The sequence below is a fragment of the Motacilla alba genome, chromosome 5 (genome assembly GCF_015832195.1).
Source record: "Motacilla alba alba isolate MOTALB_02 chromosome 5, Motacilla_alba_V1.0_pri, whole genome shotgun sequence".
Classification (NCBI taxonomy): Eukaryota; Metazoa; Chordata; class Aves; order Passeriformes; family Motacillidae; genus Motacilla; species Motacilla alba.
Window position 1 is genome coordinate 6,915,400 of NC_052020.1, and position 23,608 is coordinate 6,939,007.

Below are 23,608 nucleotides of genomic sequence, written 5' to 3' on the forward strand. Positions count from 1 at the left end.
CATCATTATTTGGGAACATTTATGGGTTTTAGTTGCTTTGGCTTTGCATTTTTTTGCTCTAGTAGGTGAAAGGCAGAATAGGTCCCTTAGGATGGGTTGCATTTACTCTGCTACTTCAGAGCAAGTAAAGCATTCTGAATCCAGTGGAAACTGGCAAAGTGAGCATGGGAAGAGACTCCTGAAAGCAGATGAAGCTGTAATTGCGTTGCATGTAAACCAATGGGTGTTTTGCCGGGCACAGTACTTGTATCCACTGTGCAAGGGTTGCTGAGCCTTAAGGCAGGATGTGAGACCTCTCTAAGGGTTCTGCCAATGGCTCTGATTCCTGGGAGGGCTGGCCCAGAGAGGAACATGAGTGGGGTTCATGGCCCAGCCATTTATTCTCTTTTCCTTCCCTTCTTTCCTTATTACAGGTCACTGGTTTGCCTACTCTAGAATCATACAGATGTAATATTTTAATGGATCAAAAGAACACAATTAACTCTTGCCCTGGAGTTTTTAAGTGCAAATGACCTTCATTTTATTCTGTTAGCCTTTATTGGTGATATAAGGTGGCTGCATTTGCTTTGTTTTCATTTTAACATACGTTAAAATTATTTAAAACCATTGATAAAAACACTGAAAAGCTTTGATTTGGGGGAATCCCCTAAAATGCCATCAAGCCAATTGTGATTCCCCACTGATGGATTTTTTAAAAAAAGTACTCATCTCATTCTCAATGCTTCTAACATGTCCTTTATTGTCATCATGTGGCACTATTTTTAACCACAGAGTTGTACTGTACATCACATCTGCAGAATTATAGCAATCTACATTGAGAATGGAATCAGGTTTGCCTGACACAACCTGTTTCCTGTTAAACACACTGAATGACAAGAATTCTCTTTCCTCTCTTTATTTCCCTCTTAGCTGACTCCTGCAGCAAGTGAATAATTCTTTCACCCAAGACCTAGGTCAGCCTCACTGACCTGGTGCTGCCTGTGTCATCCCGCCTGCCCTTTTTAAACATAGTGCTCTTGTATTTCATGGGAATCTTTCCTGGTCTTCCAAGAGACATCAAAAATGTGCCAGAGATTTTCTTCAGACAGGTCTTTTGGACTGTTTGGGACAAAATCTATGGCCTGCCAGGTTTAAAGTACTTATCAGTAATTGATGTTTTTTTACTCTCCTTTACAGTTACTATCAGACTGGGAAGTACTTTGCCATTCCCAAGTGAGAAAAGTACCATGTTATCTTCTTTAAAAAAAAAAAATTAGCCATTTCTCAGTTTCTGAAATACTTCAGATTTTTTTTTCATGTTAGTCACATTTCTCTCAGGTAAAGAAACGTCCCTGATGCTCTTAGCTTCCCTTTTTCTCTGGTTTTCATTTTTTAAATTAGATGTGTTGATTGCTGTCTAATCTCTGTTTCCTCTGTTTCCTTCCCTCAGAAGCTGCATTATAAATATCCAAAAGAAACTGTACACACACATACATACATACATGTATATGTATATGTATATGTATATGTATATGTATATGTATATGTATATGTATATGTATATGTATATGTATATGTATATGTGTATGTGTATATATATGTATTTGAGTAAGGTGTCCTTGCTCCATTTGAATGTTGCATTGAAACCCTGCAAGTCTTCACTTTTTTGCTGAAGGCATGAAAAATTGGAAAGCTTTTGATCCACTGTGGGAGATTGAGGGATGGAGAATAAGCCTCCCACGCTGAATGTGAGTGGAAGGCATGAAGGATATGAGAAGGGAAGGTTAACACTCTAGCTTGCCTGTAAGAGACCCACAAATGTTTCCCCTCAGTGATTTTGGACTAACTTACTTAGATTTTGCTTGCAGAGTGAGACAGCTACTGTTTCGTGTATCTGCTTCATTAAGTTTAGACTATATTTGTCTCTGTTTGCTTTCCTACTTGTGCTTGGAGTGTATCTATCTGTGCTCTGTTTCACAGAGCCTGCCGTTTATTTGCCTAAGTTTGCTTTCCACTGCCTTTGGACTGTGTTTGCACTGAGCTCTGTTTCATTCAGCCTGGACTTTCGGGCCCAGGATTGTTCCACAGCATTTGGGTTGTGTTTGTTTTGCTTTCCAGAGCCTGGGAATGTGGCTGTGCCCAGCCTGCCGCTGCCCAGAGTGTCTGTCTGTCCCATGCTTGGCCTCACAGCTGTCCTGGGCTACCTCGACCCTCACCCGCCTGCCTTGCCCAGTGCCTTGGTTCTGGAGTCTCCCAGTTTGCAGGAAGGAAGGATCTGACATACACTGAGTTGCCTGGCATGAAGTATTACATCAGAGCAAAATTTGTCCCAGATCTGCTACAGGCAAGTCAAATTTATGTGGGGCCAGAGAGGGAGGGCCACCAAATTCCCAAACTGCCAAACACGGACATGCTCAGCTTGTGCTATTTTTAATTAAAATAGAAAGGGGGAAAAAATAACCACATCCTGTAACACTTACTTTTTGAGAATGATGTTAACTAGAAATGCAAATGCTTCTCTTGATTTCCAATTCTTTTGTTTGGCTATTTGTTTTTTTTTCCTAAATCTGTATTTCTGCATCTTTACTGGTCTGTTCTCCAGTGACCACATTTCCACATCTGGAGATGAGCATTTGACACACAGGTGTCCTTTGAGAGCGCTGTCTGGAGCACCTTTGGGTAGTTAAAGACAATTTCTTACTCCCCCCCCAAAAAAGAGATGCTGTTTGCTCTACACCCATCATGAACTGATCTCTTGCAGCACACAAAACTCTCCTACAATCTTTTCAAGCATTTTTGTTGGTTTGTTAGTTATGACCTTATATGATTTTCCCAAGGTATGGGTTAACGTAAAGCAATAATTTCTAGTGTGTTATTTGCTTTTTTGCAAAAACTAAACACAACACCATTTTAAAAAGGAAGGGTTGGGTACCAGTTTGCATGCAGACAAATGGCTGGGGGGCAAAGTACCAGAACCAGCCTTCAGCCTCCCACCTCCCTCAGCAATGAATATCTCAAATACCACACTGCATTCAAATTCCATGTCAGAAAGGAGTGTTCTCCACCTCCTGTGATGTGGAGAACATCAGTCTCTGCCAGCACATTTCATCTCTTGCAGTGGTCACAACTGTTGAACTGGTGCTGAGCACTTGAGCTATTCCTCCTAGCCCATCATAAATGGAATACGTACACAAATTTGAAGCAAAGGCATGAAATTAAATATGCAAACCCCATTTTTTCCCCTCACTGCAGCTATTTACCCAGCAACAGCAGAACTAGAAATACCCCAGAGAACAACTTAAACTAAGGAGAGGGTCAGAATGAATAAAGTGAATGATGATGTAGTCAGAGTTACTGACAGAGGCTTCAGAGTTAAGCAGGGGCAATACTTTCGTAATCACTGAGGCTGAGGACAAACAAGCCTCCAGGCACAGAGAACATCTCTGTGGATGTTTAGAAGCAATCAGTCCTTCTTAATGTCCAGGGGATGGATTAGTCAAAGCCTGCCTCAACACACGATTTTTTGGTCTATAATCACAGGAAGATAGGTGTGATCAGTTTTATTTGAAGAAGATAGCAATGCTGGGAAGGCAAACTATTGTGTTGTGACTTTAACATTTGGATTTAGTTGATTTTGGCATCTGATGTATTTAATCTTCAGGGATAAAAATAAATCTTAAAAAAGGTCATAAATGAAAGGGGTTATTATACACACGTTATCTATTCTTTGGAAGATTTTACTATATGAAAATGCTAAAATTAAAAATAGCAGTTGAAATCTGCAACCTTCACTGGACTGATCTCCAGCAAGGTTTTGTGATCAGCTTTAGATGGCTTGAGTCTGGAAAAATAAGGGGGACTGTGTTCCATACAGACGATTAAACAATGTCTGATTTTAGATTTTGAATGCATTACGTAAGTTTTTCATGTTATGAGAAGCAGATAAATCCAGTGTAGGTATTCAGTAGATTTATTGTAAGACGTAACAAAAAGTCTTTTAAAAGTAGGTAAACGAGAGCTTCCTCTTTAGAGAAAGGGGATGTGAATTCCTCCTAACTTCAGATGCCAGCTCAGCTAATAAAAACCTGCCATTGCTGCAGCATCACAGCTACTTACTGAAGATACAAAAGCAGAATTTTACCAGCCCTAAAAATTACACAAGGGGAACAGGGGAAAAGGAACAATTGCAATGAGACAAGGTGTGAGAAGATTTTATTTTTCAGTATTTCTGTTGTTATGGAATCCCCTATGTAGTTTTCCACTAGTTTGCCATGAAATCAGACTGGGAAGAGATTGGATGGATCGTGCCTCTCCTTGTCAGTGTAGGGACTGCCCCTTATCCAGGGAAAGGATGGGCAGGGAACCCCCTGCTGTATCTGGAGAGGAAAAGAGGAAGGACTGACCTCATCTTCAGGCTTAGGATCCACTGCTTCTCCTGTTCTGGACTCAGGGTTCCGAATGTTATTTCAGAATATTTTTTTCAAGCTTGTGGACAGTGCAGTTGACTTTGTTGCTTCAGTGAAATGCTTAGATGTGCTTGGTTACCTTCAGACTTCACTAAAGGAATCACTGGATAAGAGCACTGTTGAGAACGTCTGCTTTGGGACACAGTGGTACTGGTGCTGAGCAATAATTAGCCATACTGCATCTCAAGTTTTTACCCCTATCTAAGTGTGCCTCCACTGTATCCAGAATGTTTCTACATGGCTGTTTATCAAATCTTCTCCAGGTATGTCCTATAATCCAGTTTTGTTCACGCTTTTAGCACAATCTCTTACTCAGGTGATAACATTTTTTCCATGCCTTTGGAATCTCAGTCCTCATAGCACTGATTATTATTCATCAAGAATGAGGTTTGAAGCAATTATTGACTATATAAGCCCAGTCCTGCCTTCATTGCTGAGGTAACACCCACTGACACCAATTAAGCACATTTTATTAAGTAAAGGACCACTGGAATAGATTCAGTGGGCAGACAACACTTAGTTTATTTTTTGTAATATTTTATCTTGGCGTGAAGCTCAGGGCTTTTTTCCAGGCCTGTATCCAGCTGTTAAAAAAGAATTATAGCAGTGAGACTCTCCAAAAAAATGACCAGACAACCTAAGAAATGTGAGGAGTCCTATGGCTACACTCAGGGAAATATGCTGTGGTGCTTGGATCTGTGCTGGATCCAAAGGGGAGCAGAGAACAGCTGGAGGTCCGTATTTCAGTCTCCATCTTCTAAATAAAGCCACTGTGTGGCTGTGGCTACAAATCAAAGATGAAGGCAATTTGGAAATGTTCTTAGTGCCACGGTAGGTGAAGTGCAGCCCATTGCTAGCATCACCAGAGCCAGCACCATCCTTGGGTGTTTCTGCTGCATCTTTTCCACGGCTGAGCTGGTGGCACGCCCAGGGCTCTGTCTGTTGTGCCTCCTCTGTGGAGACACTGCAGAAGGCTCCCTGTTCATGGGCAGCATTGGCATTGATTCAGTTGCTCACACCAACGATCCCAGAGGTCAGCCTCTTATCTAGCAACTGGGAAAATGCCACAAACGACCAAAAGTAAGGAATTGAAAGAGGGGGAAATCAGTGTTGGTGAGAATGTGCAATACTCAGGCTGTGTTTTTTTAGTAGTTTCTTGTGCGAAGTGCTTTACAAACACATATTAAGACATATTCCCTCACTGGGTGCTTAGAAGGCAAACAAAGGCAATTGTGGTATCCATTGTGCACAGAGGAACTAAGGGTTTAGCAGAGAGATTAAGAGAGCTACCCAAAAGCATGAAGAACATCTGAAAACATGGACAGAATCTCCAGTCCAATGCTTCAGCCATTATATTTTTTCCTTATCATCTATGCTTTATTTATAATCAGACTTGGGAGTGTTTCCCCAGCCTCAAAGCCCTAGGAAAGATCCACTGTAGATGTTTGCTATTTCACTGAAAAATCATCAGATTTCTGGTTTTCAAATATAGACCAAGCGCTGCCTAATGGTTTTTGTATTAGGAGGATATTCTTGTTTTCCACATGCTGTCTGGTTCTGCTTGCTCCTGTGAGATGTTTAGAGAGTGCTCTTTGGAATAAAAAAAAAGGAAGAAAAAACATCACAGGTGGTTAAACCTGATGATAAGTAAGACCCAGTGCTATGTGTGGCTTTTCCTCAATGTTTTCAGTCGCAAGAAAGCAACAGGTTAGATGAGATCCTGACATTTTAGAGCCCCTTGGCCAAAAGTCTGAGAGCTACAATTTGTTCTGTGAGGGGCTGGAGCTGGGAGATGGGCAGCTCCAGCTGTACATGGGCAGCTCCTGTTGTCCACCCAGGGCATCCATGTGTGACTTCTGCTCTGTCCCAACAGTCTTGGTGTTTGCAGTTCAACGATTATCAAGTAGGATTTGCTGCTTCTGTATGCAAAACCCCTTGGTCTGAGCAGGAAGCAGTGGCTGAACATCAAACTGAGGAGCAGCACACACAGCACAGACTTAATGACAGTGCCTTACCCTGTTTCTGTAGCTGGGCACCCGTGGTAGTTTAATCTTACTTTTTCTTGTCAAGATCAAGTAGGTATCTTGACTGAATAGATAGAATGGAACAACCTATAAACTTTTCGGATTTCACAGGAGGAAAAAAACCCCTTGAACTGCTTATTTTTATTCCTTTTGTTTGGTAATTTATTTTTATTGCCACCTTTCTTTATACCCTTAGACTCGAATAGCTATTGGTTGGGTTGGGTGAACTAATGGTCTAATGGGTCAAAGGATCAGAGACCTTCTGAAGGGCTCAGACCACCCACCCTTCTCCTTTCAGATCTCACAAATTTTAAAAAGATATATTTCTTCAGGCTTTGGAAGGTTCTTTTCTCAACTCCCAAAGCCAGGAAGGTCCTCCTTCGACTGACACAAATTATATCCAAAAATCCATTGAAGAATCCTGAAAAACCTGAAACATTCAAGTATTTTTTTCTTGTCAAATCTGATGTGTGCTGGATATATTACTTTGTGTGTGCCAATATAACTAGATAAGGGAAACTACAAGAATGCCCTTTGCAACTGGTAAGGATAGTCAAAGGGCTGTGCAAGTTAAACTGAAATCCAAGATAGTCAAATTCCTGTTGTTTGGAGAGGAAAAGATTCAGTCTAACTTTTTTTTTTTTTTGTCTAGAGAATGTTAGGAACTTACCTATGGTACATAATACAACTTTAATTCCTAGAGAGAGAAAGACATAGCTAGAGAGTTAGTTTGTCCTGCTGTAGGATTGATGAGGAGATAGATAGATAGATAGATAGATAGATAGATAGATAGATAGATAGATAGATAGAGATAAAGATGGGTAGATATATAGATATAGATAGATATCTAGATATATAGATATGTCTACATTAAATTCACAGAAAACCCCTATAATTGCCCATCATGAGATATGAACAGGATTTTAAAATTTCCAGCCTTAGAAATGTAGATAAACTGTTCACTAAAGGAGGCAAGACTGGATCTTGCAGGTCTTGACTCTTCTTTTATTTCACATGATGATTCACATCCAAAAGTAAACTTAAATCTCTCAAATACAATTCTGTGCTTTACAAATTCTTGTAATGATTCCTCTTTTTGTTGGGCAGAAAATGATTTGCTCATCCATGAAGAAGAGAGGGAAAAGTATGGGAAAACTATGACAGAGTTTTCAATTTCTTGGATTACAGGATTTGGCTCGGCCACATATCATAAACGCCTCTACTTGCTCCCCTGAATAGATTGAATACCAAGTCCCAAATACCCAACCTTGAGAGGCCAGAGGAATCACCACCACCCAAGAGACAGAGTTCCTCTGGCAGAGCAGTGCATTTAGCCTTACTCACGTCCATTTGTTCAATCTATAAGACCTATATATATATTTAATCTGTAAAGTGTCTCTGTATAAGGGTTTTAGTGTTCTTGAGGCTTTTTCAAACATAAAAGCAATCAGACATTCATGCTTATCAATACACAAGAAGATACAAAACGGGCACAGATAGTCTGCTGGGAGTAGAAATTTACACGAGTTAAAAGCAGTCATTTACAGGAGCAATTGTAGATACAAAGAAATATACACAAGAGACCACACTTGGGGCTAAGACTGATTCCGTCATGGATGTAGAAATGTTTAATCCAGATGGACAGACAAACAGCACTGACTTGTTGCTGTAGAGCCTTCCCTGAGGTCTCAGTAGCTCGCGGCAGCTCTGCTGCTGCACAGCCCCTTCCTGACTCCCACTGCAGGACAGCAGATTGCATCCAGAGGAGCATCAGATTCACCAGTTGCCCACCCAGCTATGTACCCAAACCAGCAACCAAAAGAGGGAAATCCCAGGCTGACTCCCACTGCTCTCCCCTCTTCTGGCTGGGAGATGCTACTTCCTTCCTACCCCTCGTGTAGGGCAGAGTACAGCAATAATGAGGGTCTTGCTTTCCTTCCAGCAGCTGTACCACGAGTGCAGGAAGGAAAAAGGTTGTTAACCAACTTAGAAAGGGTTGGAAATTCAGATTGCAGGAATAGGTAATTGAAAAAGCAAGATGGGGAGGTTTCTTCCACACCAAGTAATAAACATCACCCCTTGAAAGAAATCACTTGATTGTAGTATCACATTGTATTTTCTGTCTTTTTTAGTCAGACACTATTACTCATAAACTAAATAATATTATCATTTTTGAAGAGGTGAGATAATGCCTAGAAATTGGTCCAAACATGACTAGACATTGTAATTCATTTTTTCAAGGTTTTTGCTAGCCAAGAGCCAACATCGGTACTGAAGCGGAAAGGATTTTAGAGAGGATGGGCTGTTCCTACAGAAACTGTTGTGTTGTTTTCAGAATGATGCTGAAATTGATGAAGGTGTGCACAGCCTCCTTTCTTTCAAAAGAGATCATCAGTCTGTGCTTTCCAGCGTGAAATGTAAGGATGTAAATATGAGGGATTAGCTGTATTTTGTAAGAGGAAAAAACAGATACTTGGTGAATTAAAGCAACATAAATTCTTCACAATGGGCTTTTTTTGGACTGGAGGCCTTTGGCACTGCAGACAGCACCTCTCAGCCTTCCCAACCCTCAGCACAGTTGAGGTTTGGGTCATTTGTATGCTGCTGAAATGCTTTTGTGGTGCATTAAAGTGGTTTCCTTTAATAAACGTGTAGACCTCCTGTTCCCCTCTGACCAGCACTGCTGGGTTTGGAACCAAACTGGACTTGTGTGTGCACAGCCAGGGGAATGGAGCTGCTCCAGCACCTAGTCTGGAGCCATTCTAACTCAGGCCTGGCTTTTCCAATATGTTTTTATCATCATGCTTAATTATGGGCATGAGAAATAACTAATTACCGAAGTGCATGGCTTTCTCCCTCCAAGAAAATGTGCCATGGCTACTTTGCTTGTCAGAATTTTCAGCCCATGCAACCCCTGCCAGCAGAAAAGGTGCTGAACATGGAAAATATTATTTCCTTCTCCTGAGTGTTTAGTATAACAATATAAGCATTGACCGTTGTGTACTTTGGTATTATTTTCCTTTCCTGCTTGTAGTCACTTCTCATGTTTCTCCATCATTTTAGGCCCCTAATAGGGATAGGATGAACCCATTGATGTCGGCACATGGAGGCCTGCTAGTGGCATGCCTTTGGTTTTAGTCTCCTAGCAGCAGCCATTCATGTTATGTGGGCTTTCTTTTTTGGGCATTGCCCACCCCTGAATCTGACTTCAGGCATTTTTCACTGCCTGTTCTGCATGAATAGCCACAGGCCTCTTGCCAATTGTCCCCCCTCCTTGAAAGCCAGCTTCAGCCAAAGGCCCTTTCAAGTGTGATCCCAGAGTGCCACACAGGCTTTCAGGGTATTGTTGTCGAGATGAGGGCCCTGCACTGGAAAGTGGGGTCAGAAGAGAAAGCACAATAAGGGGTGATGGAGGCTTCATGCAGTCCTCAGATGCTGGCCTGTTTATTAATTTACAAAACTAATGTCACTGTCTTTAGAGGAGAGATTGAGTGAAAAAGATGCCTTTTGAAGAGAAGAACTGCTTTTGATACATTACCAAAACACTGCTCCCCTTATTAAATTGATTTTATGGAAGAAAGTACAGCTAATAAAAGTTCAGAAACACCAATAAAATATTGAAGGTCTGGATTCAGTGTTTTCTTTTTTCTTCATCAGCTCAGACACAATTCATGTTAATGGGTTTTACAAGCTGTCCTGGGGCAAAAAAAAATCCTTAAATTTGCAAATATCTGGTCTTCCTTATGCATGTCACACAAACTATTAGTCAAGACAGTACAATAGTGCAAGCTCTTTAGCAGAGCTCTCCTCGTACATAATGTAATGAAATATTCAAGCAGAATTTGTTTACCTCTCAGTGGTTTTGGGGGGATCTGAAAGGGTAGGGGTTCATGAATCTTGAATATAACATACAAAAGTGGCTTGGCTTGTGAGAAGATTCAGAGCTGGGCTCGAGTGTTGCTCCAGCAGTCAGTGTTGGAGCAGATTGCTGGATCTGGGCAAGCAGTTCTGTCCCTGTCGTGTGAGATGGAGTCCTGTTGGCTGGTGGCATTTCAGGTTTGCCCTGCGGGTTTTAATCTAAAAGCAAACTTGGGAATAAATGTGGTTTCTTGATTCCTTATTCCTTACTTTGCCTGGTCAAAGGCGAGGCTGGCTGCATCCCCCTACAGGCATGCTCATGGTGGTTTCACTCTGCTGACCAGTGCCACTGCAAACTGTGAACTCCATCTCCTACCTCCCAAAAAAAGAGAAGGGAGATGCTGCTCTCTCTCTCTCAGACCAGCACAGGAAGCAGTGTGTCAGACTCAGCTGAATCCTGTTCTCTTATTACCTCATGAAACCAACCCAGGAGCAAGTAGCTTCATCTGCAGAGGCCCCGTCACTTCCACAGGTGATGATGATCCTCATTGTGGATGTACTCAGGACTGAGATCAGGGAATTCTGAGGCCACAGCTGTGAAACTCTCCAGCTGGAGCTGAAGACAGCTGCCATTAGACTTGTATCCTCTGCAGAAGGAAGGCATTCCTGTCTGACCAGGGAGTTACAGATCGATGCAAGATTAGGAGAAGGTTTTAAACCTGTGGCTGTAAAGGTGTGATTGAATTTTAACTGCTTTCAATTAATGTAGATCAAAAGAGGCCTTTGTAGTTGGACAGTCCTTCAAAAGTACCAGACTTGAAGCATAAATCTGTCCAGTCTGCTTTTGTTTTTCATAACTTGTCTTGCCATGTTTGTTAATTATGGAAGGCATTTAGGACTTGCTCTGTCTCATCCAGTTTCTTCTCTTCTGCAGTGCTCCAGCAGTGAAGTCAGCAGTTTTACAATCCACTGCCTTGGACCAGGAAAGTCATTTATGGCCAGCAAGTGGGTGTAAATTGTTAATGGTAACATTTTAAGTCTACCCTGTATGCAAAACAATGGAGATTGGTCCATGGAACAAAAACAGTTATAATCTACTCACCTTCCTAGTAGCAGAAAATAATTCAAAAGCTTCTTATCTCTTTTAAAAATGATAATCCAGGGGAAATAAGTTTTTGATGAGGAATGTTCTTACATGAAAGCAAATACCAGAACATCACCCTGTAAGATAAGTACTGGTAACTTTTAATTGTATGTTTATTTTGCTTTTCAGCTCTGCTGCAGACAGATTCACAGATTAATATGTGTTCAACATTACTCTCCATGAGTCTATCAAATATGTGTTTTCAGATTGATATATTTGGTTATAAATATAATAATTTGAAGCATAAAAGCGGTGGGTTTTTCCTGAATAGGACACTATTATTCAGTGTATATATCTATCTATATATATAGATAGATAGATAGACAGATAGATAGCTAATTCACTACAAATTCTTTTTGTTTGAGGAAGACTTGGTAGATTTTCAAGCACAGAATTCAGTGAAGAGTTAAGAGACTGGTTAGTGAGTTATTCTATGACTTTTTAAAAAAGAATTTAGTATCCTTTTGTCCTTGCAATTGTCTGGTATGAAGATACAGCACACCTTAGTAGAAAGGTGTGAAGGGCTTTTGCATACTTCATTCTCTCATTAAAATCAGCTAATTTGAAAATCAGGTTAAGAAGTCAGATCACTCAGCCTTTTACAGTGCTTTTCCAGCTCACAGTCAAGGTAGGTAAATAGGCCAAATATCTTCTTTCAACATTGTCATATCTTTATTGTCTTCATTAATTAAGAATGTAAAAATAAAAGGTTGCTAAGTTGACATTGCTTCAGTCAAGGCTGAAAGCTACCAACTGTGCCTGAAGATTCTCTAGGAAACACAGCAACTTTGCAAAAAAGCAAACCTGGGGTGCAGGAACAGGCACCAAACAGCTCTGCAGCCTGTGGTGATAAATCCAACACCCCCAGACAGTTTGGAACTTGCCTGTACAAGATCTGTTTATTTTGGCTTCGAGTGGAGGAGAGGATTTGTCCTCTATATGTAAACAACCACAGATAACGGGATGTCAATGAATGTATTTCAATATTTACCTTTTAAAAATTAATCAAATTAACCGCAGAAAAGTACCGAGAGAGAAGTATGACACGTACCAGTAAGGTTCTCATGAACTACTTCCCTTCTCCTTCCTTATGAACAGCAATAAGTAGTTAGAGTACACAAGAAAGCTGCTCTGGCAAACTTGCCACTTCCATGGCAGGAATAAACACAGCCATGACCAGGTCAAGAAAGCCCCCCGTGTGGGGAGAGGTTTTATGATGGCTTAGAGGCACTAATGGGTAAAAAAAAGGTGTCTGGTAAAGATAGGGAGTTGAGTAATCCTCAAATGACCAGCATTTTGGTTCAGATAACAAGCTGAACAGTTTATCTGGAGTTTTCTGAATCTCACTGAGGTAAAGCTCAAGCAGCAATCTTAGAAAGCAAGGCTTAATGGGACATTTTGAACTTCTGCTTCTGGTCCATTTAAAAATTAAACAAGAAGTGCACAAATTAGGTACTTCCTTTAAAAAAAAGTGAATTCAACGTGTTTTAGAGTTATCTGACTTTTTAATTGGTTAAGTTCAGATTTTGGACCATTTAATGCTCATTTTAAACCATTATCTGTTCTGTAAATACTGGGGGAAATTTTTTTAGCTACCTGGACAGTACCTATATCAGATTCCAAAACACAACCTGAGGTTAGCATTAAGTGGAGTTAGTAATGCAAACTTTCCCATCCTTTTATTTTTTTCTCCTTTTGGAGCTCCCTTATTTCCTTCTCAGCTATTTATCATCTGAAGGATAAAGGAAAAGAGAGAATGGGCAAATCAAAATAAATTTTGAGTAAACAAAATCACACAGATCAGACACTTCCCTAATCAGACACTGTTTTCTTTTTGCTCCACAAAATAGATAAACTGCCTGAGAAAAACAGGTTAAATGAAGAGCAGTGACATTGTGATAACTGTGGTCAGAGGCTTCAAACAAAGTGGTCAAGCTATGAGGAAAAGACTCTTGGTGGTGTTTTGCAATGGAGAGAATACAGTTTTTCTGAGTTAGGTTTTGGAGACCCCGTGAAATCCTTCTGCAACTTTCTCTGCAGATTCTGCTTTGGCTAACTAGAAGTCATGCTAGCATATCCTGGATGTAATGAACGTGAAACCAGCAGTGAGCAGGAACGTCCAGTTCTCACCACAATACACAGCCTTTCTGCAGATGTGGTATAGTTACCTCTGCACTTGTAGATAGTCTGGTGTGGGTTGCCATGTCTCAAAGTTCTCTGTAGTATTTGTTTGTCTTTCTGCCTCCTTTCAGCAGTTTTAGAAAGGCTTGTGATTTTAGCACAGGGCTTTTGGAAAGGCTCAGCTTCCTGAAAAAAAACTCAAGAGGTAGATGGATTTTCAGAGGGAAATCTGGTGATCTTGCTGTGGGACATCACAGATAGAGTGGTCTGTAAAATTTAGTTACTTGAATGCGAGCTGTGTTGTTTTGAAATCCTCACCTCAACAGTAATGCCTGGGAGTCTGAAAAAATATCTTAATTCTGCTTTTGAGTCCCTTTAATTTGCCTCTACTCATGGATGCCATCTCCTGAGTCCTGCCTGTGTCCTTCTGTCTGTCTTTCTCCCGCTGAGGGGGTGCCTGAGCCTGGGTCTGCAGAGGGACATGGCCAGAGTTTTGTTACCTCAGAATCCCTCCTGCATGCATTGATTTCATTGCTTGAAATTACAACAGTGAGCTGCTTCATCTCAAAGAAACTTTGTTTTCTTTCTTCTTCTTTGCAGAGTAATCTGAAATGACCAGAGGATCCATCCAGGGATGGAAGTGCTCTGAAGGTAGGAAGGTATGGTTTCAATTAATATTTGACTTTGGCAGAGTCAAAATGTTTCACAAAAACGCACTAATTTTGACAGGATTCAGGCTTTAAAGTTCAATTTTGGTTTTGGCCTGGGAGAAATATGGCATGAAAACCTGTGGGTTTTTTTAAAAGAATACTAATCAATTTTTTAAATGTTTGAGAAAATTTTGGGTTCATTTTATCGCAAAACAAAAGCAATGCTGGGGATTCAGAAACAGTGTAGGAACAAATTTGGCATTCACTGGCCATTTCCTTGAAAAATAAGCATGGAAACGAACCCATCTGATACCTTGATATTATTGCTGTCTTCCAAGCTCTTCCACTCTGCAAGTGTGACTGATCTGTAACGCTTTAAATGGTAATAAAGTGTTGGGAATGAGATTTCTGTGTGGCCCCTGTGCCAGCATCAGAGAAAAGATCCAATGCAGCTAATCTGTTCAAGTTTAATGAGTGTCCTGCTGACTTTTAAGGGAGCTGGCTGCCTGACTACCCTCTGAGACTTTAAAAATCTCCTCCTATTTTCGTAGAATTTTGTCAGGAAACCAGATTGAGCGAGCCCATATAGAAAATTCTATTGCCATTCCTACAGGTTTCCACAAGATATTTAACCCCTCCTCTCCCCTCCCTTTCTTTCTTCTTTTTATACCTCTCTGGAATGCAGATATTTTGGTTAATTTTCTCCAGCTGTCACAGAGTCTCACAGGGAAAATGACCTCGCAGAGTGACCACTTCCCCTGTTCCTTGACTTAAGTAGGTTTTTTTTCCTCAGAGCTTTCACCACATCATTCACATCACTGCCTGGTGTCTTTCACGAGTCAGGAAAGAAGAAAAAAAAATTTCCACCCTCTAGAAAAAAAAAAAGGGGGGGAACCAAATCAGATCAGTTTGGGTTGGTTCTATCAATTTACATTGGTATTTCAGAGTAGTTAATGCAGTAGAAATTTAATATTACCCATTCCTACTAAAAGGTAAGGAGATACTAATATTTGGATATTTTTCTTCTAAGAATGATTTTCGTCACAAAATTACTTCATTCATTCAGTAATGACAGTAGTCTCAGAAAGTTGGAGAGTCAGACTTCTTAGTTCCTTAGTTCTTTTGTTCTTTTCAATATACAACTCAGAGGGAAAAAGTTTGTTTTTTTTTTAATTTAGTTTTTGAAATAGTGTTATGTGGGGAAAAAAAACAAAGAGGAAATCCCTGTATGGTAAATATTTATGGCTCATTAAATATGTGAATATGTACATGAGATGTATGTGTCTCAAAAGCTAATGGTTTATTAAGTACCAAGAACCTGTTGTTAAGCATGACTCTCTTCTTCCTTCAAGTTCCTCCTTATTTTTGGGAATACCTGGCTGGGCTTGTAAAATACCAAGGATTTCCAAGTGCAGCTTTTCTGCACTGTAACATCTCTTCATATCCTCCATCTCATGTTTTGGGATGAGTATCCCAAAGTCTTGGTGTTTTCTGTAGCAGTCTGAGAATTTTCCTCCAGGAAATTGTAATGAACATGTTCCTTTTGAGTGTCCCTGTGTTTACATGAGTGCTGCCCAAGGTGAGTAGGTTGTAGCTGTGCCCCATTTCTCTAATCTTCCAAAACTGGTATTACCACATGTTATTTTTGTAACACAGATTTTGCAATTGTTTAATTTCAGACTTTTGGGACCGATTGCTTGGTACAAGCCACAGCAATTCAGGAGTTTTATAAAGAAATTCAAGATAGATTTTCATGGTTTGTGGTATTAAGTAGGCCATCTGGTAGAAATATATGCCTGATAAAGGTCTAAAAGCAGGTTACTCTTGTGCAGTGACAAGATTTGGGGCTTGTCACTGTGTGCAGAATATACACCTGGCAAAGTAATGACCTGACAGATTTGAAAGATTTGCAGCCTGAGGTGCAAAGAGCCAAGTGTGATTGTGGAGGTCATTGCAGCGTGAGCCTGGTATGTATCTCATGGAGTTTGGGTGAATGGGAGTGAGAAAATAAAATTTCATCATGTCTCAAAGGCTGCCATGAAGGACCTGAATTAGGTTGAGTTAAATGAGCAAAATCATGGTGTTACTGACGAGCACTTGGTTTATAACCCTATTGATGGTCCTGCTGTTGTGTAAAAACTATAAATCCTTACTCCCTCTGTATATTTGTGATTACATTGCAGGGATGCTTCAGCCTTAAATGGGATCATCCTAGCTTGGAATGGGGCTATGTGTTCCTCCCCCTCGTTGCTGCTAACATATGGGAAAAGCAGCTTTGAAGATGCCCTCAGCTGGATCCCACACAGGAGATTTCCAGCACTGCTGCCCAGGCTCTGTGCACGGGCAGATGTTCTGCTGATCCAGGTTACCCTTCCTGCCCACCCCAACCACTTCACTCGTGCCCTAAAACCTGCAAAAAAGAGATGGCAAATCCGAGGAAGTGGAAGGGAGGAGGGATGGTGGCACAATCTCTGCAGGAATGTGATGGGTCACAAGCTCCCAGCTGGAAGCAGCCATGGCCTGGGCTGCGCATCCGACTGTGCTCTTGCACGGACTCAGCCCTATGCTGGTCCCACTCACTGGTGATCCCATCTCAGCTGGGAATACACTTTTGGAGCAGCTCTCCAGGCTGTGAGCCTGAAAGCTGAAGTGGCCATCTTGACTATACTGTAACTTGGGAATAAGGGAGTAGGAAAATGACTCAAAATTGCGCGCAGCATTCCTTCTCTTGTATGTATGCTGAGAGGCTCGACTTTGTGAACAATCCCATCCATTTCAGTGGGAATTCTTTCAGAATAAGTTTTGGCTGAGATTAGAAAAAATGCATCTTTTCCTAAATTATTCCTTTTTACCAGAGCTGAATTTTTACAGCTAAAACCTTTGGAATTTAAGAAATCTGATAAACAGGTTTCCCAAGTCTTTCTAATCTCAATCACAGAGGTAAGGAGAATGGTTCTAATGATATAATAATCTTATATTCATGTTTCAAATGCTTGCTTTGCACGGGATGGAAAACACTGCTAATAATAATAATAATAATAGCAACATTAATGATATGTATAATTGGTGTAATATCTATTTTCTTGGAATTAGTACCTGCCAGACAGTATGGCTTGATTACTTTGCTTCACCTCTCAAAGACAGACACAAAATTTCCAACTTGCAGATTTTTTTAAAAGATCTGCCAATATAAAAACAAGTGATCTTAGTAAATTGTTTAGCCTGCAAGGTGACCACCATGTTTATGATATTAAAATGAGTTCTTTGTACCTGCTATACAAATAAAATTACATAAACATCTCCCTATTAACTTAGATGGATTCTTTACATTTCAAACTCTGGAAATTCTAGGAGGAAAAGAGGGGATGAACCAGAGAATGAATCCCATATTCCAACTGATCAGTGTTTCCTGACATGTATCTGTTTCACAAAAAGACTTCAGCACATGTTTAGCCTTAGCTGTGCTCAGGTCTCACTGGGTTTAAACATGCACTGGTTGAGGATGTTTTCTTAAATGGAAGCAATATGTTATCCCACTGAAACGCACTTGATTTGCCAGCTACATCCCTCCTTTGCACAGAGGTGATTTCCACAGGCATCTGTAAAGGCAAGGGAAGCTGAGGTCTTTAGAGCAGCTCGTACCTCCAGAATGGATTTAGATCTCTGTGGTACAAAATGCAGTCTTCTTCCAGTGCCAAAGCCTTTTCCTATCAAAATAAACTTAATGTAGCATAAAGGGACTGCAGGCTTCTTTTGTAGTCTATGTGAAAATAATAAATCACTTATTAGGGTTTTTTTGAACTGTCCCTTTTTTTCCCCTGTCTTTACCATTCTCTCTAAAGACCTGCACAAATGCAGGAGAAGTTGCTTTATTTTGAAAGGGGAGAATCAAAGGTGTTGAGAGTGCCTAGGTCATTTTCCCGTCGGTCTCCTGCATTTAGACTCCTTTCAGCTTGGTTTTTGGTGACAAACTGCACAGCTGCAATGCCTTACATTTACCAGCCTGCATATATGAAGGATGTGTAATGTTAACTAAGCTCTTTCCCCTCCCTCATGGAAGACCACCCTGCCTGCAAAATCTCCAGAGGAAAGCACGGCATGTCCTGATCAGAAACTGCCTTTGTTGGCAGAAGTACAGCATGTTGCATTAACCAAAACAGCATTTTTAAAAACATTTTTCATGGTGGCTGCTTTCTATTTAAATATCCATTTTGCTTGTGTAAACGGATCTCATTTGGCCTTTACATCCCAGCATCCCAGGACTATCTGAAAGCCTTGTTAACATTTAGCATTGGAGATAGTTTCAAGCCTTGCACAAAATCCTCAAAACCTGATCTGCTCAGGGCAGGAAAAGGACTGGATTCTCCTTTGCAGTTCTCTAGACAGCAATTTTCTCTGGGACAACCTTTCTGGTGATGCAAGTTTTTCCCTAATCTCGCCTTACTACTGCCAGTGCAGTTTTTCTATTGGGTGGGAGCTGTTGTTAAGCAAAAGTCACTTTCAAAGCTTGTTTTGCTTCTCTTACCTTGGTTTGTCTGTGCCCTCACTTGTTGCTGTGTATTTCCCGACTGTGAATTTATCACTTGTCCGTTAAACAGCAGGTGATACAGCCCCAAAATTCTCCCAGAAACAGCCCCAAAAACTGCATTTACCATGGCAATGAATGACATTGTGCTGGACGCAGCCACTCCCTGGCTGTGAACACAACTGTGACAAGATCCTTTGGTCTCTAATTGGGCACTGAAAGGGGAGACCTGGGCTAATTGAGTCCAGGGGAGTCACTTTTCATTTGGGCATTTAGAACCTGGCCCTGGGAAACTCGTATTGACACCACCAGCACATCTGAGGACGTAACAAACACACCTGAACAGTATCCTTCTTGTTCCTGCTGCAACCATGGACATGAGGCTTCTTGCTTCAACTGTTCCTCTATACACATGTCAGCACAGCATAAAATGCACTGTCTAGGCGGGCTACTTGAACTTGCAAGGTGCAAGATTTGTAGAACCAAAACCCTTCTCTCTTCAACACCATTTCAGCAGCGTGATTTCACTCAGAACAAATATAACAAACCCTGGTTTGCCTCTGAATAACCTCAGGGACACTTGGCTAATCTCAGGGTGTTGGGTAGAATCCTATGTTAGGAAACGAAAACTTGAATTGGTGTTTTCTGACAAGTGATTTTACCCATCAGAAAGGTCTGGGCTGTAGTGCCAGTGGTGACAATGAGCTGCTTCTTTGCTGTGTCCCAGTTTTCTCAAGTGTGTGATGGTTGTAATTAAGTTAATTTACCTGTCGCGGATACTGTGACGAGTAAATTGCAGGAGGGATTATAAAGGGGTATCAGATGTGTGGTTCTAGAGGTGAAGTCTCCAGGTTTAGACAGCTACTTTTGCAGGTCCCAGGAGGAGTGTCTATCTTTTCCCGCCCACCATTCCTTCATTCCACAGTGCATGGAGTAGTGGCCATCCTACATCAAAACCTTGACTTTTTTTGTGCATTTCTCTGGGGTTTTTCCACGGTGAGAGGCAGCACTCTCATCTCTCTAATTCTAAAATCCTTCTCTGCAAGAAAGCTGAATATTGCTTTTTGCAATTTGCAGGTGAAAAGACTGAGCAGGGAGGTCAAATCCTGTAGTTTAATAACAGGCAGAGATAAGAGCAATATGGATGGGCAGACATTTCGGGCCTCTGGAAGGGCTCAGGCTCACCTCGCAAATTCACCTCAAGGCTGAACACTGCATTCCTGTGCATCCAGAAGTATATGTGTGTCTCCTTATAACCTGAAATAAATCCTCACAAAGCCATGTGCAGATGTCATTATGGTAATGATGTTACAGGGCTTTATTAGAGCATGTTTTCCATCCTGATTCTAACCCACTCCAATGTCCTTGGAATATTACCCCAAATTTTCTTTCTTGTTGTGTATCATGTCCCGCTCTTCCTGTGAGATTTAGGACCAGTTTTTGGATATAGAGGAGGTAGCTGGCATCCTCACCTTACACTTCCACTAACTTATATCTTCACTGGGAATGGAAAGACCAAAACCTGCCAAGTTTCTTGAAAATTTTCTGGACTATGAGGATTTTGGGTTTTTAATGGTGGTGGTGATTTTCAGAAAGGCATCACATGGGTCACCTCCATGTCTTTCTGTGTGCAAAGATCAAGAAATTTTTTCCACTTTGGTAAATAAAAAAATCCTATGTATTTATTTCATCTACTTCCTGTGGTAATGTCATGTACCAATGAAGCCAAAGAGAGATTCAGAGCTGGGATGACTTTCATTCACTTGGCAATTAAGAGGAATAAAACTTCATTAGCATAGCACACTCTGTTGGGTCCCATACTTTTACCCCCCAAAGGTCTTTGTGCTTCCTTGTGTTTTGATAAAATGGCTGATACACTGCTAAATTGCTGGGAAAGTTGGGAATAACATTAATTTAATGAGGGAGTTAGATTAAAACATACACCATAGAGCTGGACTGCTGTTTTTTTAAGTGCTTGGCATTCCTGATGCTGGGTCTTGGTTTCTGTAGACATGCAACATATGAATCAGAGAGAACTCACCCTGTGCTTTGGCATAACTCTTAAAGCACTGACAGTTCCTCTTTCTTCGGCAGTAATTAAACAAGTAAAAACTGGTTAGTTTGGTTAGCAAACATAAATGTGGAAAATATTCACAAATACATATCACTGGGCGTGTGTGCCTAAGGAATCTGGATGAGCTGTGGTTGGACTCTCCTTTCCCACATTCTTACAGCAACGGTGCTTTATCCAACCAAGCAATCTGGCCAAGGTCTTTTATTTCAGCTAATTCATGTTCTCTTTTTCCTTTGGAGGGGTTGGAGGTTTGCTGATAGCGCAGTTCAGGGCAGCCCTTGACAACAGGAGGCACTGCTGGGGATGGGACTCCGCAGGGGGAAAAATCAGGTAAAACCAGGATGAGACAGCCCCTAAAACTAAGGCCAAGCATATCCTTAATTTTTTTCCCCCCCCATTTATTTGACTCTCCCAGTAAGCCTGGCCACCACAGCCCATGGTTTGGGTGCAATTGTGACTATGGAAAGGTGTCCCTTATTAAAATCAGTCCTGGAGTGAATAACCATAGTGGTGTCCATGTGTTCATGGTGGCACAGAGAGGGGTGTGCTCAAGCTGCAGGGACAGGCACCTTTCAAAGCACAGCTCAAATGAGGGCAGTCAGAGCCCAAGTGGCTGCTTAAACACCTCTACCTTTGGGAGGAAGCCTGAGCTGAGGATCAGCAGAGTTTCAACGTGCTTAGCAAGGACTTCTTGGAGCCTCCATTCACAGTCATGGGACAAAACCACTCCCTTTGCCTCTGTGACTCCTCTATAAAATGGGAATAATCAAACCATGGCTTATAAATCCAGAAATCCTTCATGAGATGACGCTTAGTGCTCACCTTTGCTACCCACTTTCTAGTGCAAGCTACAGAGCTTCCTTGGATTAGCTCCTGTCAGAAATACTTAGAAGCAATATATTTTACTGATTTTAGCATTTCTGCTTGAACAGCTGGGAAGCTGACAATATCTAAAGTAATAATGAGCATTACCCTCATCTAAAAGAGGCAGCCTGTGGCACAATATAATATAATTAATTAATATAATTAATTAATATAATATCCCAGCTGTCAATACTGAGGTGAGGAGACAGGACCTAATACTTAATAATTGAAATGTAGGCTTTTTTAGTCTAGTGGTGTTTCATTTCTAGTTCCAGGAATACCTATGCCAGTTTCATTGATGATCTGCCTGTTGCTTTTTCTGTTTCCCACATTTATTTTCCCCTAACCTTCTCCTTGTTAGGTTGATAGTGCACTTCCCTGATTTTGTACTTTTCAGTTCATCCCATGGGTCTTTTCCTAGCCCCTACTCTCCAAAACTGTTGGTACAACTGGCACCTTATCCATGCACAGGTTCTAGGAATCCTGCCTGGGTCAGGCATAGGAATGGCACTGACAGAGGTGGATGAAGCTGCTCATCACATTGGCAGGGAAATCTTGTTAGTCTGCTTACCTAGTAATTCAAAAGTTTGTAGAATTCATCAGGCTTTAAACCTCGTAGTCCTAGACCGAGTAAGGGTAGGTTTTTTTGGGTTGTTTTTTTGGTTTTTGTTTGTTGTTTTTTTTTAGCAAAGTAGCTTCAGTTTATCCCCTTAGATTATTTGATTTTTCTCAAATTACCCAATTCATATTCACCTCCCGCAGAGTTCTCTTTTCTCACTCCTGTTTATTACATGCTGAGTTGCCTCCCCTCTAATTTACCCTCATGGTACAAGTCTAGTGACTAAAGAGGAGAAATTCTTGCTTTATACCAAAATAAGCAAAAGCAGAATTGGTGTCAGATTTTGACTTTGGTGAGCAAAGCTTGCTTCTCTTTGCCTGGAATCATCCAGCGATACCACAACTGGGAGCCACGGCCAGACATCCAAATAGAACAAATATTTCTGGGTTTGCATGTTACACTTTCCTGCTCCTCAGATTCAGGCTGAGAGGAAGAAGATTAGGAAAGAAAATGTATGCATGAATATTTCAGCAATCTGCTGTGTTAGGAAGGAAAAAATGTAGAGAGCAGATGACTGATTCATGGTGATTTAGTTGAAAATGTCGTAGCTTTTAAACATTGCCTCAGTGTGGTCAGGGTGCTTATGGTAAATACATTTCACACCAGATGTGGCCTCAACCGTACACAACTCAGAATTTCCCTGCACACAGTAACTGCCAGTCCTGGGAGCCTGAGGATCCCTAGGTTTCAGAAAGACTGTTCTTGTTTTAGCTGTCCTGCCAGCAAAACGAGCACAGGGGTTGGGGAGGCTGCTGACCCCTAAAAATCTCAGGCTTCAAATAGTCCATAAAACATAGATGCCAGTGTTCTGCTCCCAGGAGCTGAATAATGCCTTTTGTTCCCAAACCTCGTGTCTCTGCACTAGGAGGAGCGGGGACCATTAGAAGATGTGATCTTCCATCGACCCCACGACATGCAAGCTTAGCAGAAGCAGAAGGGCCCAGAGGACATTTTTCTTTCTGAGAATAAATAAATAAATAAAGGATAATACATACATTGGCTGTGCCTTTACTGGGTGTGCAAAAGTAGAATGGGGACTCCAGCTGAAAAGATATCGACTGCCTACTATGCCTCTGTGAAATCCCTGCAAGTGATTTGGACCAGAAAAACATAGAATATGATTTCTGCCATTCACCTGGTGCCATATGTCTGCATGATTCTAGAAAGAATTCAAAGAAGTAAAAAAAAAAAAAAAAAAAAGGCAATTGTTGATGAGTTGGATGTGGATATGGAGTTATAGCAAGATGCATGCTGAGTACACAGAAAATTCTGAGTCCATTAGTA

At 41.1% G+C, this 23,608-nt stretch overlaps 2 long non-coding RNA genes across 3 annotated transcripts in view; both read left to right on the plus strand.

Annotated features, from left to right (window-relative positions):
• Positions 1 to 2,269, plus strand: part of LOC119702170 — a 30,332-nt gene extending 28,063 nt beyond the window's left edge. For both annotated transcript variants that reach the window (XR_005257273.1, XR_005257274.1), the window contains exon 3: positions 2,098 to 2,269. This is a non-coding gene — a long non-coding RNA (uncharacterized LOC119702170). The remainder of the gene's footprint in view (positions 1 to 2,097) is intronic.
• Positions 2,270 to 14,187: 11,918 nt separating this feature from the next.
• Positions 14,188 to 23,608, plus strand: part of LOC119702171 — a 44,993-nt gene continuing 35,572 nt past the window's right edge. Inside the window, exon 1 of the long non-coding RNA XR_005257275.1 lies at positions 14,188 to 14,251. This is a non-coding gene — a long non-coding RNA (uncharacterized LOC119702171). The remainder of the gene's footprint in view (positions 14,252 to 23,608) is intronic.